The sequence below is a fragment of the Castor canadensis genome, chromosome 9, assembly GCF_047511655.1.
Source record: "Castor canadensis chromosome 9, mCasCan1.hap1v2, whole genome shotgun sequence".
NCBI lineage: Eukaryota > Metazoa > Chordata > Mammalia > Rodentia > Castoridae > Castor > Castor canadensis.
This window is the reverse complement of record NC_133394.1, coordinates 27,026,170-27,047,792: the sequence shown is the minus strand read 5'-3', so window position 1 is coordinate 27,047,792 and position 21,623 is coordinate 27,026,170. Positions and strand designations below refer to the sequence as shown.

The window sequence follows — 21,623 nt, the reverse complement described above, 5'->3', positions numbered from 1 at the left end:
ATAAAATTAAGGCAAACTACATCTCCCAGGAAGGTACCATTGACTTTTAAAATGCATTGATTAGGATTTCTGAACATCAAGTTATAGGAACTTTGCCTGAATATGGAGTATTGCTTAACAGTTGTCATTTTTATCAGAATGGCTCTTCTAAGAGGTATGATTGTTAGAGCAGTTGCTCAACTAGTACAGATCTTTTAATACAATTTTAGAATGACTTTCTTCCATCCTCATGTCAAAAAATATTGAAAATGTCATTCTTATCTCTATGTCTTTTATTTGTGATACTTCTGAAAATGCATACAGGTGCACTTATACAAGCACATGTCCATAGCTTATTTTGAAATCTTACAAAAGTTTTTCATGGGTCAGCTACAAAACAGTTGGCCTTTGAAATATTTTGTGCTGTATTTTAATAATATCACACTCTTCCCTATATTATAGGCATTTGCATAAATATCGTCCCTTACTCTATAATTCCCTGAAGATTGCAAGAACCAAGGGCTAGAATGTTTTCACTGAATATTGGGTTCATTCCAATAATCAAAGTAACTTTTTAGGATTCCTTATCTCAATGTCACCTTTTCAAGCACATTTACTGGCTAGGGTATATCATTAGACTATGGAGCAAAAACTGCAAACCAGAATATATGCTATAATTACTATGATCTTAAATATACGTTTATGAGTATAGATAGAAACAAACATAAAAATGAAAACAACTGTGTCTAGGAGAGAGGAAAACAGGAGGGTTTTAACACAAATTTCTTTGATTAGTACAGCAAATGTATTTTATAAAGATAGTGTTACAGTGCTTAAACAATGCTCACAAGGGGAATGTAAGAACTCTGAAGTGTTCACATTCAATTCTCTACTCATTAATTATTCCAAAAAAGGATTACAGCATCAATACAGGCATCAAGGAAGAAGTCATCCATATTATATCCATTAACCCCAACAGTATTTAATACTGAAAAAGTGACAATAAGGAACCAACTACTCATACAGGGAAAATACAACTCTCTGCATAAGTCCCAACAGGACAAGAATGAAAAAAGAGCCAGTACTGTCATTTAATTATTTTCATATCTACGTTCAAAACCAGAATAAATAGGGAAAAAGGCTTCCTTCCCATTTTAATTAGACTTTTCAAAGGAAGAGATAGGAAGAACTGACTGCAAAGCAGACTACAAAGAAGACTCTCATTGAATAGTTAGCAGGAAATCTTTTAATTATTGAAGCTGATAAAGCACTTTGTAAAGACCTCTTTATCTAGTTGAGAATGAATGGCTTTCACTGCATGCTTCTTAAGTTCAGAAAAAAATACTTTATTTTTATTTTGACCCTGACTATATTTTATTACTCATGATCTAAAGAAAAAAATGCATTGATTTAAAATCTATTTAAATCAAATATCTATTATTTATATATAAATTCCTGAGATTTGAGAAATAACTTTAAAATTTATGTTGAAATTGAAAAGAAATTGAATAGATGTGAGGCATGAGAGAAAAACACTAGTGAAGAAGAAGGTGGTGTAGCTCAGTGGTAAAGCTCTTGCCTGGCGAGATTGAGACCTTGAGTTTTATCCTCATCATGGGCATAAAAAAAGTAGCCACATGTATTTTAAGTAATTAAATCCATTTTAAACTGATAATGTTTAAAAGCTAAATTGAGTATGACCAGTGCAAAATGGACCTCACCATTGTAATTATTACTATTTTAGCCAGAGTTGTTTAAATGTCTAATAAATTTAGTTGACAGTAGTGTTGAAATATTTAATTATGTGTCTGGAATATGTTGAGTAATTTGTTCACAGATTACTGAACAAGCACAGCTGACACAGAGGAACATGCCTGAACTCTGGCCCCAACTGTGTTTGACTCTCTAATGATACTTCAGTTATCATAAATAATTATTTTATAAATATCTGACAATATTCAGCATAGAGTTGTGTTCCTCATCTTTCCTGTATCAGTTATCACTAGTGCATGTGTATACAAAGCTCTAGTTGACTTGTTTCCTTTTTATGTATGTATTCTTTTGTATACCCAAATACTTTCAGAAATGCAGACTTGAATAGTGTATGTACCAGAATTGAATATGTGTATGTACATATTCAATGTACATACACATATTCAGGAAGTAAGAAGGTTGACAAGATGGCAAAACACAAGAAAAAGCATGCAAATACCAACATAGATTGAGGATTTGTTATTAATACATAAATGTATAAAGATGAAGAAAATGGAATTATATGAAGGGGAGAGAACAGGAGTGGATGGCTAAACATGAGCTTTCAGGGGAAAACTTTGATCCAAGCAAATTTGTACTTTCGCCACATCTACTTTTGAGCCTTGTAAGACGTTACCTTTTTAAGATGTATTCCTCAATATCTCTATTGAAAATCATACCTTTCTTTTCATTCTCTATCCTATTACTCTGTTTTTTAACACCCAACATATAAAAATAATAATCACATATGTAATTATTTTATTATTTAAAGATATCTTTCAGAGCAATCTAAGCCTCATTGATGCAGGAGTTTTTCATCTCTGTTTCCAACATTTGTATCCACTACACTTATTTTTTTAATTTTTTTTGTGGTGGTGAGGATTGAACCCAGGGCCTCGTGAATGCTAAGCAGATTACCTCTACTTAGAACAGCTACAATGTGTACCTCAAAAAGTCACCATGATAGGATAGTTTATTACATGATAAAGAAAGTTAAAACTGGATCATTATCTTATACCACACTGATATATTTGATACATTGTAAGAACCTTTGTAAATGCCACAATGTACCTGCTCCCAGCACAACAACAAAGAAAAATAAGATTTCAAGTAGGTTAAACTTCAAGTGAAAACAAACAAAAAATATTTAGAAGAAAATATTTAGGATAGGGAATGATTTCATAAATAAGATGCAAGTACAGACTATTACTAAAAGGATAGTTAAATAAATGACAACAAAATTAAAACTTTTGTGTATGAAAAGACATGAATGTGGAAAGTCAAGTCACAAATAATAGTGGAAAATATTTGTAATACATAAATATAAGAAAGAAATAGTGTCTCTAAAGTGTAAAAAGAGCTCTGTTATTCAATAAGAAATAGGAAAATAACTCAAAAAGAAAATGGGTTAATATATTAACAACTTACAATGGAAAAAAGCCAAATGAAAAACATAAACATACATGTTAGTGAAAATATACTGTCAGAAAATAAAAAACTTAGAAATCCCAGTGAGACATATTTTTACCTCAATTCTTTTAACACAAGTTAAAAGTGATAATACCAAGTACTAATGAGAACACATGGCTTTTGCGCTGACCATCTTTGCTTAAATATCACCTTATGTGCAATTTTCTTTGATCTCTGTATTTAAAATTGCATCTCTCATACCAGGACTCTCTATCCCTCTAACTTGCTTTACTTTATCAGTAATTCTTCTCCCATGTGTGGTATTATGTATCTATTTGTCTATATCTTTATTTTCTGTTTATTCACACTGGAATACAAACCTACTTAGGCAGAAACTTGTATATACGTGGTATATTGCTATACTATACACTCTTTTCTAGAAGTGTCTGTCACATAAATGTGGTGTAAATATTTGTTGAATGGACAAAAGAATGAATTATGGAAACTTCTATAAATTACAAAGGTAGTATCTATTGATACAACCACTTTGGGAAGCTACTTGCCAATAATGTTGAAGAAGTGCTTGCTCTGAACTCAGTTTTTCCAACCTGGGTACATTTTGTCAGATAAACTTTTGTATACTTGCAAAAGAGGTATGTACAGTAATTTTCTTTTCAGCATTATGCTAACAGTAAAAAGTGTAAAGCAATACAAGTATCCATCAATAAAATGGTTAGCACATTTTCATGTATCTCTATAGTGTATCCCTAAGAGCTTTTGGACATCAACATTGATAAGTTGACAGAGTACAATGTTGAGAGAAAAATACAAATTGCAGATGTGTGAATTTGATTTGATCCCAATTTTCAAAGATCAACAAACTGTTTATGAATACATGCATCCTGCCTGGTGGGGGCTTGGTACCAGAGGGAGATGGGGAGGAGGTAGGGAAATGGTGGAGGGTGAATATAGTGCAAATACTGTGTACACATGTATGTAAATGGAAAAATATTATCTGCTGAAACTTCCAGGAATGGGGGAGGAGGGGATGAAGGACAATGGTGAAGGGGGTGAATTAAATTAGGGTATATACAACATATTGTAAGAACTTTTGTAAATGCTACAATGTACCCCCACCCAGAACAACAATTAATAAAAGGAAACAAAAGTACTGCAAGTCTATAAACATGCATGGTAATGAAAAGCACCAAATTCAGGCTAGAGATTTACCTATTGGTTGAGGACGGAGAATGGGGTCAGGTAAAGCTACAGTGAGGGCTTCTTATTTGTTACGATTCATTTCTTAAGCATATTGCTGGGCACATGGGTACCTGTTATTTGATTCTTTCCACTTTTGGGATGGATCTGATTATCATATATGAGGTACCATCAATGGGATGGGTCAAGGAAGTTTAGGTGAATGGGATGCATACTCTAAATCATCCAATTTTAGAGAAAACAAATAGTAAATATACCAACTGATGATTGTGTAAAATAATGATTTGTTTATAACATGAAGTACAAAACTCATATAAATGCCTAGTGTATGGAATCTAGTCACAAAATGTCACTTTATGTATAACAGATTTAATTTAAGAAGTAATATATAGAGAGTTGAAACTTTGAATATTTGCAGTATTAGTTATTTAGAGAAATAAGAATCAACTTAATAATAAAAGCCTAATAAACATCAGTAAATCAGTGTGGCATAGTATAGTTATTTTTTGAGAATAGTCTACTAAAATGTATTAATTCCTTTTATAAGTTGCTCACAGCTAGAAATATAGGCCTAATAATTATGTCAGACTATTTAATACATCTTCTAAATATGCAGGTTGCTTTTGTAGAATATAAAGTAATCAAAATGTCTTACATTTGCAGAGTCTTTATATATTTTAAAGCTAAACCCTTTGAAGAATTGTTCATTCAGATTTTGTAGAGAGAAAAAAAATCTTGAACAAAACTTCAACAAAAGCTGTCTTTTTTGTATTCAAGATGATGTAAGTTATAATAATTATAACAGATCTAATTCTTATACTGTTTCTTATTTTAACTGAGTCACCAATATAAAATTATTTTCTAAGTTGGGCATGGTGACACAATCTTATAATCACAGCTACGCAGGAGGCTGAGGCAGTAAGATCTTGAGTTCAAGGCAAACATGGCAGCATAGAAAGACTGTCTCAAAAACCGAAACCAAAACAAGAAATTGTTTCCTAAGCATCCACTCACATTTACCCAGTAGGTAGTTTCTTCAGGATATACTGATTTTTCTAAAAGGAATCAGGCAAAATGATGAGCTTGGTGCCTTTTCCTTGCTGTTTTATAATGTGTGTTCTATAGGTTTATAAAACTGTTTTTCCTTAGACACAACTGATTTTGAAGTTTCCACAGAAGTAGGATTGCAAATCTCCAAATAGCACTGTAAGTTTTAGTTGTAAGACCATTTCTACTCTTTTAGATATAAAATTCTTGATCTCACATCATTTCTTTTCCAATTTTCCTGGTAGATGAAAGTGGTAAGTCATGTGATATGGTTACTCATTTTAGGGAGGGATAAAATACATTTAACATCAATCAAATTACTTTTTTTTTAATATTCCTTTTAGCATGCACGCATGGATTGAACAAAGTGTCCTTCACTAGAGATAAGTATATATGTAAAAGCCCCAAATTCTAACTCTCTGTAAAGGTTGCTTATTAAGAATTTGCTATGGTTCAATTTACAATGACACCTTCATATTCAGTGGCATCAGCATTTGGAGCAGCAATCCAGTATCAATTCATTTTGACATTAAAAGGAGAAAGGGAAAAAAAAAAAAACCTCAGAGAAAGAACTGGTAACTTTATAGGAACATATGGAGTCATTCAAAGATAAGACAGACTGATTATAGTACACCCACACAATCCCCTTCCAAACCACCCTTCCTATCCCCTGTCTAGCAGCAGGCCTCCCCACACTGTCATAGGAGCACTGACAGCCCATGGGAATACCAAACAGCCTTAATGGCTCATTTGCTTAAGCAGCGAGACTATTTCATTTCCTTAGATAATGCACTGAGCCATTAGATAAAGTTGCCTTAGGGGCACAGAACTTGCTGGTGAGAAAAGAAGAAGGGCACTGCTTCAAAATATTTTCTTTCTAAATTTATCTAATCAAACCCTTAGAAAGAGATTGTTGACATACTTTGGAGAGCAAATGATGAAGTGTGGAATGAACTACTCTTTGCGACTCTAGCTATGTCATTCACAATTGACAGTAGCCATTTCTCTTACTCAGAAATTCTCTAAGGTGGTTTAAAAAGTGACAGTTAATTGGATTAATTGAAGTGTTCAAGAGTAAATTCTTTGCAGTGAGATTGAAGTTGGCTCAAGAGATTATTACTAAAACAGTATTAAAACTCTGTGTGAGGTTAGGGTTAGTTTTATTTATGTATCACAATTAAACGATATAGAATATAATTCATATCTAGAAATCTCTCTACTTACTTAGCTTGTAAAGTCCAGGAAAAAAATCTACATTATATTAGAGCTATCTATAATGTCAATATACTTAGGTTAAACACTAGTAAATTATAAAAGCCCCAGACTTTAAACTGTGTTTGGAAAACTAAAAAAAAAAAAAAAAAAAGTACACTTGATCCTATTGTTTTTTTTTTTAAGAGTCTTGCTACTGAAATATCTCTTTCCCCCATTGTATTAAAAATTTCTGCCTGACACATTCAATGTAGTTGAATAAGGACTTGTATATCTAGAAAGTCATTGAATTCCTATTGGTCAGAAGTATGCATCTACTTTTGAATACATAACTGTGTGATATATATAATTTTGGAATCCTACTTCATAAGATCTTGTAACATCAAAATGGAGAAAATTTGACCATCATGCAATGTCTTGAACTTTACATCATGAATTATAACCATTGTTAGGGGAAAAAAATAAACAAAACAGAAAAGTCTGTTTCAACTCAGCTTTTCATTTTCTAGGACTCTCCCTTTCCACTTTTAGAATCAGAATCATAGCTTTACACATTCAGAGACAACACAATGAAGTGCTTCTGGTTTAGAAAAAAGCTGAGTAAATTTTGGCTTCTTAACTGACCAGCTATGTGACTTTTAGGCAAGCTGTTTACTGGGGGTTGAACTAAGGGCCTCATGCTTATTTGGCAGATGATTTTCCACCTAAGCCACTCTGCTAGCCCTGTGTGGCCTTTTTGAAGATCAGGTTTTTATTTGCAAAATACACATTGTAATATCTTCTGGAAGTATTTTAGGAACCAGTGTCCAGCACAGTTCTTCCATGTGGGCTCAGTACCTATATCCTTCCTACACTACATTGGTTAAAAAGGGGACATGTACCCTCCCCTCAATGATAGTAAGTATTTTAACCCATAAAAATGGTTCCATTAAGGTTAACAATTTTGTCTCATTGTGTCTTGACTGTCCAATTGTTTTTATGTTACCAAAACTATTGAACTCATTCCACATTCTTTTTTAGTTGTTTATTCATTTATTAATAGATGCATACATAGTTTGGACCATCTCTCCCCCCTACTCCCTCTCTTCCCCACCCCCTTCGCTTCCAAGCAGAACCTGTTCTGCCCTCTTCTCCAATTTTGTTGAAGAGAAAACATAAGCAATAATAAGAAAGACATAGTGTTTTTGCTAGCTTGAGATAAAGATAGCTATACAGAGAGATTCTTAGTGTTTCTTCCATGCACATGTGTATTGCAACCCGAATTGGTTCATCTCTGTCAGACCTCTTCACTACTTCCCGCTACTTTCCCATAGAGGCCTCTGTCAGTTTAAGATTACTTTATTCTCTCCTCTACAGTGGACACATCACTTTCAAGTTTTAGGTTTCCTTCCCTTTCCCTGTTCATCCTGTACGTGTTCTCTCCTTAGTGTGTCATTCCACATTTTAAACTGCTTTTTCCTTAACCTAAATCTACATTAAAAAATAATAATTCTCTTCACATTTTTTCAAGTTGCTTTCTCAAATATGTTTTGAAATAACAGTATGTCTTCATTAGTGGAATAACAAGGTGACAATTATAACATTACAGGTGTGATGATTCCATGTGAGTTGAAGCCAATATTTATAGGAGAAGTACCTTAATTTAGCATTTTACCCACTTTCTCATGTAATTTCGAAAGCACCCACTGAAAACAGGAATTATTACAGTTACCAATTGGCAAGTGAAGGTATTAAGACTGGGGCCTGAGGAATTTCCTGAGGTCCCTCAGTTAATACATAGCACAACTAGAGCTAAAACTCAGGTTTGCCCAAGTATTTGCTTTTAACTAAACAGATCATATCACTTCTGGTAAACAGTGTTCTTTAGTGGACAGTTACAAGTGTGAACCTAAACAAACACAGTAGTGAATACTTTTGAAGGTAAGTAAACCTTATCCTTAAAGGCAAAAATTTATTCTTAAAACTTTAAAGTGAAACCTTTGAAAATTAGCTTATTTCTAATAAAATAAAAAATTGTTGTAATTTGACATAACATTTATAACATCAGCCTATTATGAATTAGTTTTTAAGCATAATTTTCATCTATCAAAAGGTCTATTTCAGAATATAAATGCCAAAGGGCTTTTGTCTTTAATGGAACCTTAGTTCAAGTTATCACTTCAGTTAGGACATTTTACTCTCATGAATAGAAATAGAATTCACATTTAAGTTTACATATTTATTTTCGTGTATTAATAAAAAGAATATAAGAAATATCAGGTTTCTTGTTTTTCTCAGGTATTGTGGGTAAGTGTGACTTATTAAACTCTCCAGAGACAAGAGATTGTGCTGGTCTATTAAATGTTGTATCTGGTAAACCTGTGTGCTTGTTAGTGACATGTACTAATTTAGTGTATTGATAAGTTGTCAGTATGCATATCTAATTTAATGGAATAAAACAAATATTTACTTATGATTCAAATGATTTATGTAGGAGTTTATAAAAACTACAAAACATTGAAAAGTGTACTAGTAGAGCTTCTCAGCATATGTACAAGGTAGTTATAGTTAAGATTTTTGAAAGTGCAATGATCAAAATTATTTTGTGAACTTTTATAGTAAGCATAGATGTAGAATTAGCTGGTTTTAAATAGAAAATAAATGAAAGACTAGTGTTAAATGTTAAAGATGGACAAAATTATATATATTTATCATATACAACATAGTCCTGAAATGTGTATACATTGTGGAATGGATAACTTAAGGTAACTAACATATATTATCTCATGTATTTACTATCTTTTGTGGTGAGCACACTTAAAATCTATTCTCTTAGAAATTTTCAAGAATTTAACACATTGTTCTAACTATAACCATCATGTTATAATAGATCTCTTGAATTTCTTCTTCCCAGATAACTGAAATTTTGAAATTTTATATCATTTGACCAGCAGCTCCCAACACTCTCCTTTTGTATTTCTTTATGAAGTAAGAGATTCAGTCATATTTTACAACATCTGACATCATATCTTCTTCTTTACAGTAAACTAAAATATGGATAATTTATTTCTGGCACTTTGCAATGAAAGTACTATGTGCAAGTGAACTCAGTAGATCAAATTTCTGAAGTCTCAAGTGAACGTGACAATTGTTTACCATGTCTGTGTCTTGGCACTAGAGTATATAACCTGAGTTCTTAAACTCGATATGTAGCCTACAAACTCCCTGTCTCTCATTCACAAGTACACAATGACAAACCAATCAATGTGTACACTTCAACCTTAGTGTGTGAAGGATTTTAAGACTAAGAGCAAGCAGAGTCCATGTCTTTTTAGAAAAGAACTGTTTCTCACTGCTTATGGAAATGATTATTTGTTGTCAGTCATAAAGTAATAAAAATGTTCAGAAGCACTTACATTCACTTTCATAAAAATGGTTCCATTAAAATTCCCTATTTCTAAGCTCCATAAATCCAATGTTCTTTGAATATCCAGGCCTTAATGTTTATAGAATCAATGAACAGTCTTAAGTCTTACACCTTCTTCTTCTTCTTTTTTTTTTTTTTTGCACAAAATGTTTTAAAAGAATAATATAGACTGAGTCAATGCAGTCTTGATACTATTTGTTCTTTCTTCAAATTTCCATTACTGAATATCTATTGAATGGAAAGTATCATGTTTGCATGATCTCAGTATAAGCCCATAGAGGTAGCTTAGGCAGATTTACATAAATTAAAATACTACAGTTCAAGACATGATAAATGTTGTAATAAAACAAAAAAATCAACATTATAGAAGAGGGAGTTACTGGAAAAAAATTTGGAGGCTACTTAAAAAGATGGACATCGATCTACCATTTGATCCAGCAATACCACTCTTGGGGATATACCCAAAAGACTGTTACTCCAGAGGCACCTGCACATCCATGTTTATTGCGGCACTATTCACAATAGCCAAGTTATGGAAACAGCCAAGATGTCCCAGCACTGACGAATGGATTAAGAAAATGTGGTATCTATACACAATGGAATTTTATGCAGCCATGAAGAAGAACGAAATGTTATCATTCGCTGGTAAATGGATGGAATTGGAGAACATCATTCTGAGTGAGGTTAGCCTGGCTCAAAAGACCAAAAATCGTATGTTCTCCCTCATATGTGGACATTAGATCAAGGGCAAACACAACAAGGGGATTGGACTATGAGCACATGATAAAAGCGAGAGCACACAAGGGAGGGGTGAGGATAGGTAAGACACCTAAAAAACTAGCTAGCATTTGTTGCCCTTAACGCAGAGAAACTAAAGCAGATACCTTAAAGCAACTGAGGCCAATAGGAAAAGGGGACCAGGAACTAGAGAAAAGGTTAGATCAAAAAGAATTAACCTAGAAGGTAACACCCACACACAGGAAATCAATGTGAGTCAATGCCCTGTATAGCTATCCTTATCTCAACCAGCAAAACCCCTTGTTCCTTCCTATTATTGCTTATACTCTCTCTACAACAAAATTAGAGATAAGGGCAAAATAGTTTCTGCTGGGTATTGAGGGGGGGAGCGGGAGGGGGTGGAGTGGGTGGTAAGGGAGGGGGTGGGGGCAAAATAAAAGAAAAAAAAAAAAAAGAATAAAAAAAAAAATAGAAGAGGGAGTTATTAATAGGGACAGGAAAAGCTTCATAGATAAAGCTGACATTTGAGCAGACCTTGGAGGATGTGAAGATTGTGAGAGGACATATGACATATGGGGGCCTGGAGATGTTGCACTTCCTGTTTCACATTTGAAATGAAAAGCAGACCTGGAATTTGGCAATTATTTGAAAGGCTTTACTAACATCTTAAGACAATCTGAGAGATTTTAGTCCCATTCATTTTTCTGGGTAGATGTGAGCTGAGTTTTACTCACTGTTGTGTGCCATGGAGAAGTAGTTTCAGTAAATATCAAATCCTGCAGCATTGTGAAGTCGCCTGAGTACTGTGAGGGGAGAAGTGAGCGAGACAATTAGGAAGTCTTTCCTATTTTATAAAGAAACTTTATAAAGTTTCAGAAGTGGTGAAGTTGATTACTGAGGGTGGAAAGAGCTGAATGTGAGGGGAGGAAATAGTGGCAGCTGATGCAGAAGCACAATGGTAACCTGAGAGAGAAGCCATGCTGAGGAAAGGAAAGAAATGAAAAGACTCAAGTTTGGAACATGGCAAAGATCAGCTAGCTGAGGTAAGGAATGGACAATGAAGAAAGGCTGGGTGTGTGGTCCTCTGTACACTGAAAAGAATCCAGAACAAAATACTATTTAGTAAGTTTTAATAGAGAATGGTTTTGCTAATTATGTTACATAGGAAACTCTTTTACTAATGTGTAAATATGCTCTTATATAAAATTATAGAGTTGTATTATTATACAAAGCAAATCTCAGTAAGTTTTCTGTCCTAAAATGTATTAAATCAGATATGCATATATCCATTTCTTAGCGCTTTACAAATGATGGGATACTTTCAATTACAAAGTGTATTAAATGGTCACATAATCAATAAGATGATGATGGCATTCTTTATAGCTGAGAAGCTCATTGGCTTGAAGAGGGTAAGTGACTTATTAAAGTCACATGGATAAGAAAAACAAAGTGTGCCCTCCTACACCTAGCTTGGTGCTTCCTGGCTATCTCCTTATTAGTTGGCTTAATCTCTGTCTCTAGTAACTACTGTTACTGATATACAAGTACATAGGAAAAGTAGAGACAAAAAAATGACAATGGTTGGTGATTTTTAGAATGACCTAACATTATAGTGACCCCGAACATGTCAAGAGGTAGACATATTGAGCTATCCTAATTTCTTCATAGTATTCATCTTGTTCATTTCCTTCTTTTGATTTCTCTGGAATTTACAAATAGACGCTCGCAGCAATTATGTGACCTATTCAGAAGAAAATACACATTGATAAGTCATATGCATTCTGGCCATTGGTTTTATTATTCTCAGCATAAATTAGTCTTCTTACAATTCGACTTAACATGTTTGATTCTGTCTATTAATCTAGTCATACACTAGATGAGTGGTAAGTAAATTCTAGATGAATTTAAAAAATATATTTAGTCAAGGTTAAGGACCTATCTATGGAAAATGCACCAATGTATTTCCAACATCCAATGCCTTTCCACAACACTCAATTGGTCACCATTTTGGATATTTTTTAAAGAAATACAATTCTTGGAATTTGAAATTTTTGGAGGTAAGCATTTCTAGATATTTGTTAATTCACAGGACTATCATGAATGAGTAAGTATGTGAAGTGAAATAAGAAGAAAGCTGACCAAATACAAATAGGTTAAATTACTCTAGGAGTATTTTCTTGAGTCATTAACATTGATGTTGTGTAAGAAAATGGATAAGGAAAAAACAAGAAAATATTTGATTTACTAATATGACCATTAATATTAGAACATAAAAAAGTGTCTGCTCTAGCCATAATGGAAATGCAAATCAAAACCACACTAAGATTCCACTTCACCCTTGTTAGAATAGCCATCATCAAAAACACCACCAAAAATGTGTTGGTGAGGATATGGGGAAAAAGGAACCCTAATCCACTGCTGGTGGGAATGCAAGCTGGTACAATCACTCTGGAAAAAAATTTGGAGACTTCTTAAAAATCTAAACATAGACTTGCCATATGATCCAGCAATCCCACTCCTGGGGATATACCCAAAGGAATGCGACACAGGTTACTCCAGAGGCACCTGCACACCCATGTTTATTGCAGCACTATTCACAATAGCCAAGTTATGGAAACAGCCAAGATGCCCCACTACTGATGAATGGATCAAGAAAATGTGGTACTTGTACACAATGGAATTTTACTCAGCCATGAAGAAGAATGAAATCTTATCATTTGCAGGTAAATGGATAGAACTAGAGAACATCATTCTGAGCGAGGTCAGCCAGGCTCAGAAGATCAAAAATCGTATGTTCTCCCTCATATGCAGACTTTAGATCTAGGGCAAATGCAGCAATGTTGTTGGACTTGGATCACATGACAAGGGGAGACTTGGGTCACATGACAAGGGGAGAGCACATACAGGAGATATAGGAATAGGTAGAAAACCCAAAACATGAAAGTGTTTGATGTCCTCACTCCAGAGGAACTAATACAGAAACCTTAAAGTGGCAGAGGTTAACATGAGAAGGGGATCAGGAACCAGTGTGAAGATCAGTTAGAGATGAATCAACTTGGGTTGTAACACATTTGTACATGGAAGAAATGCTAGGAATCTCTCTGTATAGCTAAAAACGCTATACAACTAGCAAAAACGCTTTGTCTTCCTTATTATGCTTATGTCTTCTCTTAAACAAAATTAGAGATAAGGGCAGAACAGGTTCTGCCTGGAACCGGGTGAGGGGGGAAGGGGGAAGAAATGACCCAAACAATGTATGAACTTGTGAATAATTGAATAATAAAAAAATAAATAAATAAAAAGAAGAGTGTCCAGAAGGTGATATGGATTGGAAGGAGTGACTAAATGTTTATTCTTAAAAATCATGGATTTCAAATCGGGATATAACACATAGATACATGGAGCTACTACAAAGGAACTCCTTATGTAGCTATCTTAAACAAACAAAACTATCATTTCTTTTTCCTTTCTTTTGCAGCGTCAGAAAATTGGAGAACAGGAGGGTAGAACAGGTCCTACCTGGGAGGTGGGGGTTTTGATACCAGTGGGAGGGGGAGGAGGTAGGGAAAGGGTGTAAGAAGGTGAATATAGTGCAAATACTGTGTACTTATGAATGTGAACAGAAAAAAGGTACCTGTTGAAACTATTTCTTGAATGGGGGTGGGGGGATAAAGGAGAATGGTGGAGGGGTGAATTCAAGTATGACATATTTGATACATTGTAAGAACCTTTGTAAATGTCACAATGTACCTCACCCAGCACAACAATAAAATTAAAAAAAAATCGTGAGTTTCAAAATGGTAAAAGCAAGGGTGATAATCAGTAAATTGGAGACATCAGTGGAAGATTCATAAAGGACTGGAGCCACATCTTAGATGGTCTGGAAGGTCCAAAGGCCTGTAGCTGAGAGTGTTTCAAAAGAAGAGGTTTCATCTGCAGGAGGTAAGCATTTAACCAGTATGAAGAGGTGGAAGACCTCCTGAAAGGTAAGAACAAGGATATTTCAGACCTTGGTAAGAAGAAAGTAGACGGTTCTTTGTGGAATAGAGGAGTGAGGGTATTTGGGGGGTGTGAACTGCACACAGGTTGGGTGAGTAGGGATGAGGGCTGGGCAGTGAGTAGGAGAGCAACTTTACAGAGAGCCAAGTGCATCACATGAGCAGTGGGTTGGTCTGAGGACCACAGAGGTGTATTGTGGTTGGAGAGTGATTGTGGGTTATTTCTTCTCTCTCTGATATTCAAATTTTAGCCCTGCTATTTTTGTTCTTCATCTCAAACACTCCTGTCTTCTGGCTGCAGTTCTTCCAGAGTTTCTCCAGTCTCTTCTGGGGGTATTTCTAGGCTTGATTTACAGTTCTTTGCCCCCATCCTGATCTATATTTCTTGGATCATCTGGGACAGAGTAACTTTTTGGTTTTTTTTTTGCAGTACTAGAGTTTGAACTCAGTATTGATCACATCTTAAGGACTGATTTATAGTCATTTTCTATAAAATGTGTTTATTTAGGAAGAAGTACCTTATAGGTAGGGTTCTTTTTTCTTCTTCAGGGTTTTTTAGTCCCAAATTATTGGTACTGTCATTCTTTTATTGTGTTCTCACATAATACAATTATTGTAGTCCTTGACTAATGGTAAAAAATTAAACCTCTCAGTTTGTTTCATAGAGTAATATACTACTAATAACAGTTTACCATAGCATTTCAATTTTTTAATGTGGAATTTTAGATATAGAAAAAAATTATATGCTACCGCTTTTAACAATGCTCAAAACAGTCACATAAAAATATATATTTTCTCTTAAAATCACTTAGACTGCTTTCTTAGATTTCTACTACATAAAACAAAGACTTCTAATGTCAAACACTTTAGATAGAAAACAAAACAGCTTGCTAATTTTACAGAAGAACTGCCCTTAGGGGGCAGTTCTAGTTTTCGGGTCATAATTCTTCAACCAATTTTCTTTTGAGTCAAACATATCTGTCTTTCTCTTTTTGGACTCCAATATTATTTTAAGAGAGTCTGGTAGGGTGAGGCAGATGTCAAAGATGTCGAACAAATGTTCAATTTATTTCATCCAAATAATACTGTGAATTACACAGTTTTTAAATGCAATTTGAATCCTGACCTTATGAATTTTCCTTTTCTTTCTGGTAACTAATAAAAGGAAAAAATACAGCTTCAAAATACTACACATATTCAAGTCTGTACTCTTATAATTTCTTGTTAATGAAAAGTCAACCTTTAGCAAATGGATAAAAAGAAACAATCAAACTCAAGGCCAGGTAGATTGATTTATTGAAATACAGCATAATGTAGTATATCTTCATTCAGCTGAAAATTACAAACAAGCTGTCTGAGTCACAACAGCTCTCTCTACGTAAATAGCATCTTTTTATCATATTTGTATCGCACTAAGTAATGATACTTGTAGACAATCATAAAAATTAATGAATGAGCTAATGAGGGCATTTCAAATTATAATCTGCATGAAAAAACACAGTTAACTGTGATTTAGTGAAAGAGTCCAATCTGCAAAAACAGTACATATTTACTGAAAAATAACATGTTCAATCCTTCAGTCAATGGAAAAACATTTTGACCATATATCATGTACAAATAATTGCTGTGTTAAATACAGGAAGAATTAAGAGTTTAAATGTAGTAAGATAGGTGGGACCTCTCATAAAAATACATTATATATAATTAAAACCAGAAGTGATTTGCATAATGGCTTCAAATGGCATGAGGTATACATAATTACATATATTTGAAGGCAGAGTGAAAACTTTGAAACAAATATAAAAGCATTACTTAATGATTATTAAGTAAAGTGACTAATAATCTGAATTGTAATAATAACTAAAATTTATTGAACATTTTCTATAAGTAGATGTAGTCTTTGAGTTTTATGTGTGCTAAACTCATTTAATCCATAAAATACCTCCATGAGGGAGTTTGTAGGTGTTTTCTGTGTTTTGTAGGTGTGTTCCTATTCACTTTGGCTAGAAAGCTCTTATGTGAAATGCTCTTGTGCCTGGCTCTTCTCACTTTCTCCACATTGTGACTCACATGACATCTCAGTAAGTCTTCTTCCTTGTCCCTAAATTCACAACTCAATTTTTTATTTACTTTCTTGTTCATTTTCCTGAACACTTATCTCATTTTAACATTGTCTATATTTTAATTATTATTATTGTTATTGCTCTGCTCCCCACATTTGAATATATGTTTTATAAAGATGAGGATTTTTGTCTCTTTTTTTGACTTCTCTTATGCATGGTTCCTAGAACAACACTGGGCATATGTTAAATGCATATTGAATATTTGTTGAATAAATGAATGTGATCAGGAGTATTACAATCATACAGACAGACACACACACACTTTACATGTTGCTATGGTTTGGATATTGTTGGCGTCTGTCCCCCAGAAGTTAATATGTTGGAAGCTTGGTCTCTAGTATGGTGGTGCCAAGAGGTAGTCGGACCATTAAAGGTGGGACCTAGTGGAAGGTTCTTAGTTTAATGGGGGAGCTGTCCTTGGAAAGGATTATGGGAACATTGAGCTCTTGCAAGAGTCAAGTTGTAATAAGCTCTTGCAAAAGTTGACCCTGATCCCTGACCTCTGAGTTACTGCTTTTCTTCCTATTTTGTGATGTGATCTCTTGCCCTTGCATGTACGCCTATGATGATATCATTAGACCTTTACCAGAGGCTGAAGCAAATACGGCTGTCTAATCTTGAGCTTTCAGACTCCCAAACTGTGAGCTAAATAAACCTCCTTTGTTTATAAAGTTAGTCTGCCTTGAATATTTCACTACAGTAGTGCAAAACTAACACAAAATTGGTACTGAGGAGTGAGGTTGCTATTATAATTATACCTTAAAATGTGGAAGCTGCTTTGGAATTGGATAGTGAGCAGACATTGAACGAGTGTGGAGGAGCAAGGTAAAAAAGCCTAAAATGCTATGAATAGTGTGATGGGCAATTCTGATGAGGGCTCAGAGGATGAGGGAACTAGTGGATTAGCCCAAGATGAAAATGAAGGTTCTATCAGAATTTGAAAAAAAATCCATCCTTGTTATACCATTGCAAAGAACTTAGCTGCATTTTATCATGCCTGGTACTTTATGTCATGCTGAAATTAAGAATGATTGACTAATTTGGTAGAAGAAAATTCAAAACAACAAAGCATTCAGTCTGTGGCATGAGTATTATTGTTTGCTTATACTCAGATTTATAGTGAGACTCGGAGCAAAAAGAAGCAGAATGGAAAGATTTACAAAATATACAACCTGACCAAGGAAGAAATGAAGAAAAAGTGTTTAAGGTTGATGCTGAGAAACCACTTGCTGATGAGATTAGTGGAGACAAAAAGAAGCCAAGTACAAACATCAGGACAGGTGGAAAGAGGCTTCAAGGGCATCTGAGAAATCTATCACGGGCCCAGAGAACTTTCATGGCAGAATAGTTTCATGGCATGCCAGGGTGCTCTCTTGAGCTCAATGCCTAGGACCACTTGGATTTGTTTCCCTGCATTCAGCTGATAAAACACTGAGGCAGGCCCCAGGTACAGCTTGTGCCAGTAGCAGACCTTTTTAGTGTTGATGTGGTGATCATTCTGTAGATGCGCAGAATGCAAAAGTTGTGAGGTCATGTTGGTTTCCACTGAGATTTCAAAGGAAAGCCTGTGAAGACAGGTAGAAGTTTGTGGCAGTACAAAGAGCATACAGAGAGCACCCAGTGGGGCAATGCCTCATGGATCTGTAGGAATGGAACCACAGTACAGACCTCAGAAAGGTAAATTGACCAGTAACATGCTCACCTGCACAGGGAACGCCACCAATAGCAGTGTGCAGTCCTAGAGATAAGTCATATGAGATGTGACCATGACGCTATGGGAGTTGGAGTTCAGGTCCTTGAACCCCTCAAGGACTGACTGGAAGTTGTAAGATTTAATATCTGCATTGCTTGAGTTTGGTCTTGCTTTTGAGACTACCCTTTTCTATTTGCCTATTTCTGTCTTTGTAATAAAATTCTTATTATATGCCTGCCCTGCCACTGTTTATTGGAAATATGTAACATGTTTTTAAAATTTTTTTTTAGAAACCCATACTTGAAAGAGTTGGCCTAGAGTCTCAAAAGACATTTTGGACTTGGACTTTGAAGTGATTTTGGAACAAAACAAGTTAAGACTTTAGGACTAATGGGAATGGAATGAAAAAATGAATCTGCATTGTGAGTGAGATGTGAACCTTGAAAGGCCAGGGCTGGAATAACATGGTTTGGATGTGGATTGAGTGTATCCCCGAAAGATTCATGTGCTTGATCTCTAGTGTTGTGATGTTGAGAGGCTGAGGAACTTTTAAGAGGTATCACAATACCTATGTGGGCCTATGGAGGTATCACAACACCTGACTTCAAACTATATTACAAAGCAATAGCAATAAAAACAGCATGGTACTGGCACAAAAACAGACATGAAGACCAGTGAAACAGAATAGAGGACTCAGATATGAATCCACACAACTATGCCCACCTCATTTTTGACAAAGGAGAAAAGACAGCCTCTTCAACAAATGTTGTTGGGAAAGTGGTTATCTGTCTGCAAAAAACTGAAACTAGATCCATGTTTATCACCCTGTGCTAGTATCAACTCAAAATGGATCACGGATCTTAATATCAGATCCAAAACTCTGAAGTTGGTACAGGAAAGAGGAGGAAACACTTTGGAATTAATAGGTATAGGCAAGGACTTCCTCAGTAGAACCCCAGCAGATCAGCAACTAAGAGAAAGCTTTTTCATGAAATTAAAAAGCTTCTGCACAACAAAAGAAGTGGTCTCCAAACTGAAGAGACCACCCACAGAGTGGGAGAAAATATTTGCCAGCTATACATCAGACAAAGGACTGATAACCAGAATATACAGGGAACTTAAGAAACTAAACTCTCCCAAAATCAATGAACCAATAACGAAATGGACAAGTGAACTGAACAGAACTTTCTGAAAAGAAGAAATTGAAATGACCAAAAAACACATGAAAAAAGCTCACCATTTCTAACCATAAAGGAAATGCAAATCAAAACCACACTAAGATTCTACTTCTCCCCTGTTAGAATAGACATCATCAAAAACACCACTAACAACAGGTGTTGGCAAGGATGTGGGGAAAAAGGAACTCTGTACACTGCTGGTGGGAATGCAAGCTAGTGCAACCACTCTGGAAAAAAATTTGGAGGCTTCTTACACTGACAAATGGATTAAGAAAATGTATTTATACACAATGGAATTTTATGCAGTCATGAAGAAAATGTTATCATTTGCAGGGAAATGGATGGAATTGGAGAACATCATTCTGAGTGAGGTTAGCCTGGCCCAAAATACCAAAAATCATATGTTCTCCCTCATATGTGGACATTAGATCAAGGGCAAACACAACAAGGGAATTGGACTTTGATCACATGATAAAGCGAGAGCACACAAGGGAGGTGTGAGGATAGGTAAGACACCTAAAAAACTAGCTAGCATTTGTTGCCCTTAACGCAGAGAAACTAAAGCAGATACCTTAAAGCAACTGAGGCCAATAGGAAAAGGGGAACAGGTACTAGAGAAAAGGTTAGATCAAAAAGAATTAACCTAGAAGGTAACACACATGCACAGGAAATTAATGTGAGTCAATGCCCTGTATAGCTATCCTTATCTCAACCAGCAAAACCCCTTGTTCCTTCCTATTATTGCTTATACTCTCTCTACAACAAAATTAGAGATAAGGGCAAAATAGTTTCTGCTGGGTATTGAGGAGGGGGAGCGGGAGGGGGCGGAGTGGGTGGTAAGGGAAGGGGTGGGGGCAGGGGGGAGAAATGAACCAAGCCTTGTATGCACATATGAATAATAAAAGAAAAATGAAAAAAAAAAAAAAAGAATTAACCTAGAAGGTAACACACATGCACAGGAAATTAATGTGAGTCAATGCCCTGTATAGCTATCCTTATCTCAGCTAGCAAAAACCCTTGGTCCTTCCTATTATTGCTTATACTCTTTATTCAACAAAATTAGAGATAAGGGCAAAATAGTTTCTGCCTTGTAGTGAGTGGTAAGGGGGAGTAGGGGGGTAAGGGAGGGGGTGGGGGCAGGGGGGAGAAATGACCCAAACATTGTAAGCACATATGAATAAAAAAAAATCTAAACATAGATCTGCCATAAGATCCAGCAATCCCACTCCTGGAGATATACCCAAAGGAATGCAACTCAGGTTACTCCAGAGGCACCTGCACACCCATGTTTATTGCAGCACTATTCACAATTGCCAAGTTATGGAAACAGCCAAGATGCCCCAGCACTGACAAATGGATTAAGAAAATGTGGTATTTATACACAATGGAATTTTACTTAGTCGTGAAGAAGAATGAAATCTTATCATTTGCAAGTAAATGGATGGACTGGAGAACATCATCCTGAGTGAGGTCAGCTAGGCTCTGACTCTGAAGACCAAATATCATATGTTCTCCCTTATATGCAAACTTTAGATCTAGGACAAATACAGCAATGTGGTTGAACTTGGGTCACATGATAAGTGGAAAGCACATACGGGAGATATGGGGATAGGTAAGAAACCCAAAACATGAAAATATTTAATGTCCCCACTGCAGAGGAACTAATACAGAAGCCTTAAAGTGACAGAGGTTAATATGAGAAGGGGAATAGGAACTAGTGAAAAGGTCAGTTAGAGATGAATCAATTTGGGATGTAACACATTTGTACATGGAAGCAATGCTAGGAATCTCTCTGTATAGTTATCCTTAACTCAACTAGCAAAAACATTTTGTCTTTCTTATTATTGCTTATGTTTTCTCTTCAACAAT

General features: G+C 35.1%; 1 protein-coding gene across 4 annotated transcripts in view; it reads right to left on the bottom strand.

Annotated features, from left to right (window-relative positions):
- Grid2 (glutamate ionotropic receptor delta type subunit 2) overlaps nt 1–21,623 on the bottom strand; it is a 1,442,266-nt gene that overhangs the window by 86,101 nt on the left and 1,334,542 nt on the right. The gene's annotated exons all lie outside the window — the stretch shown is intronic.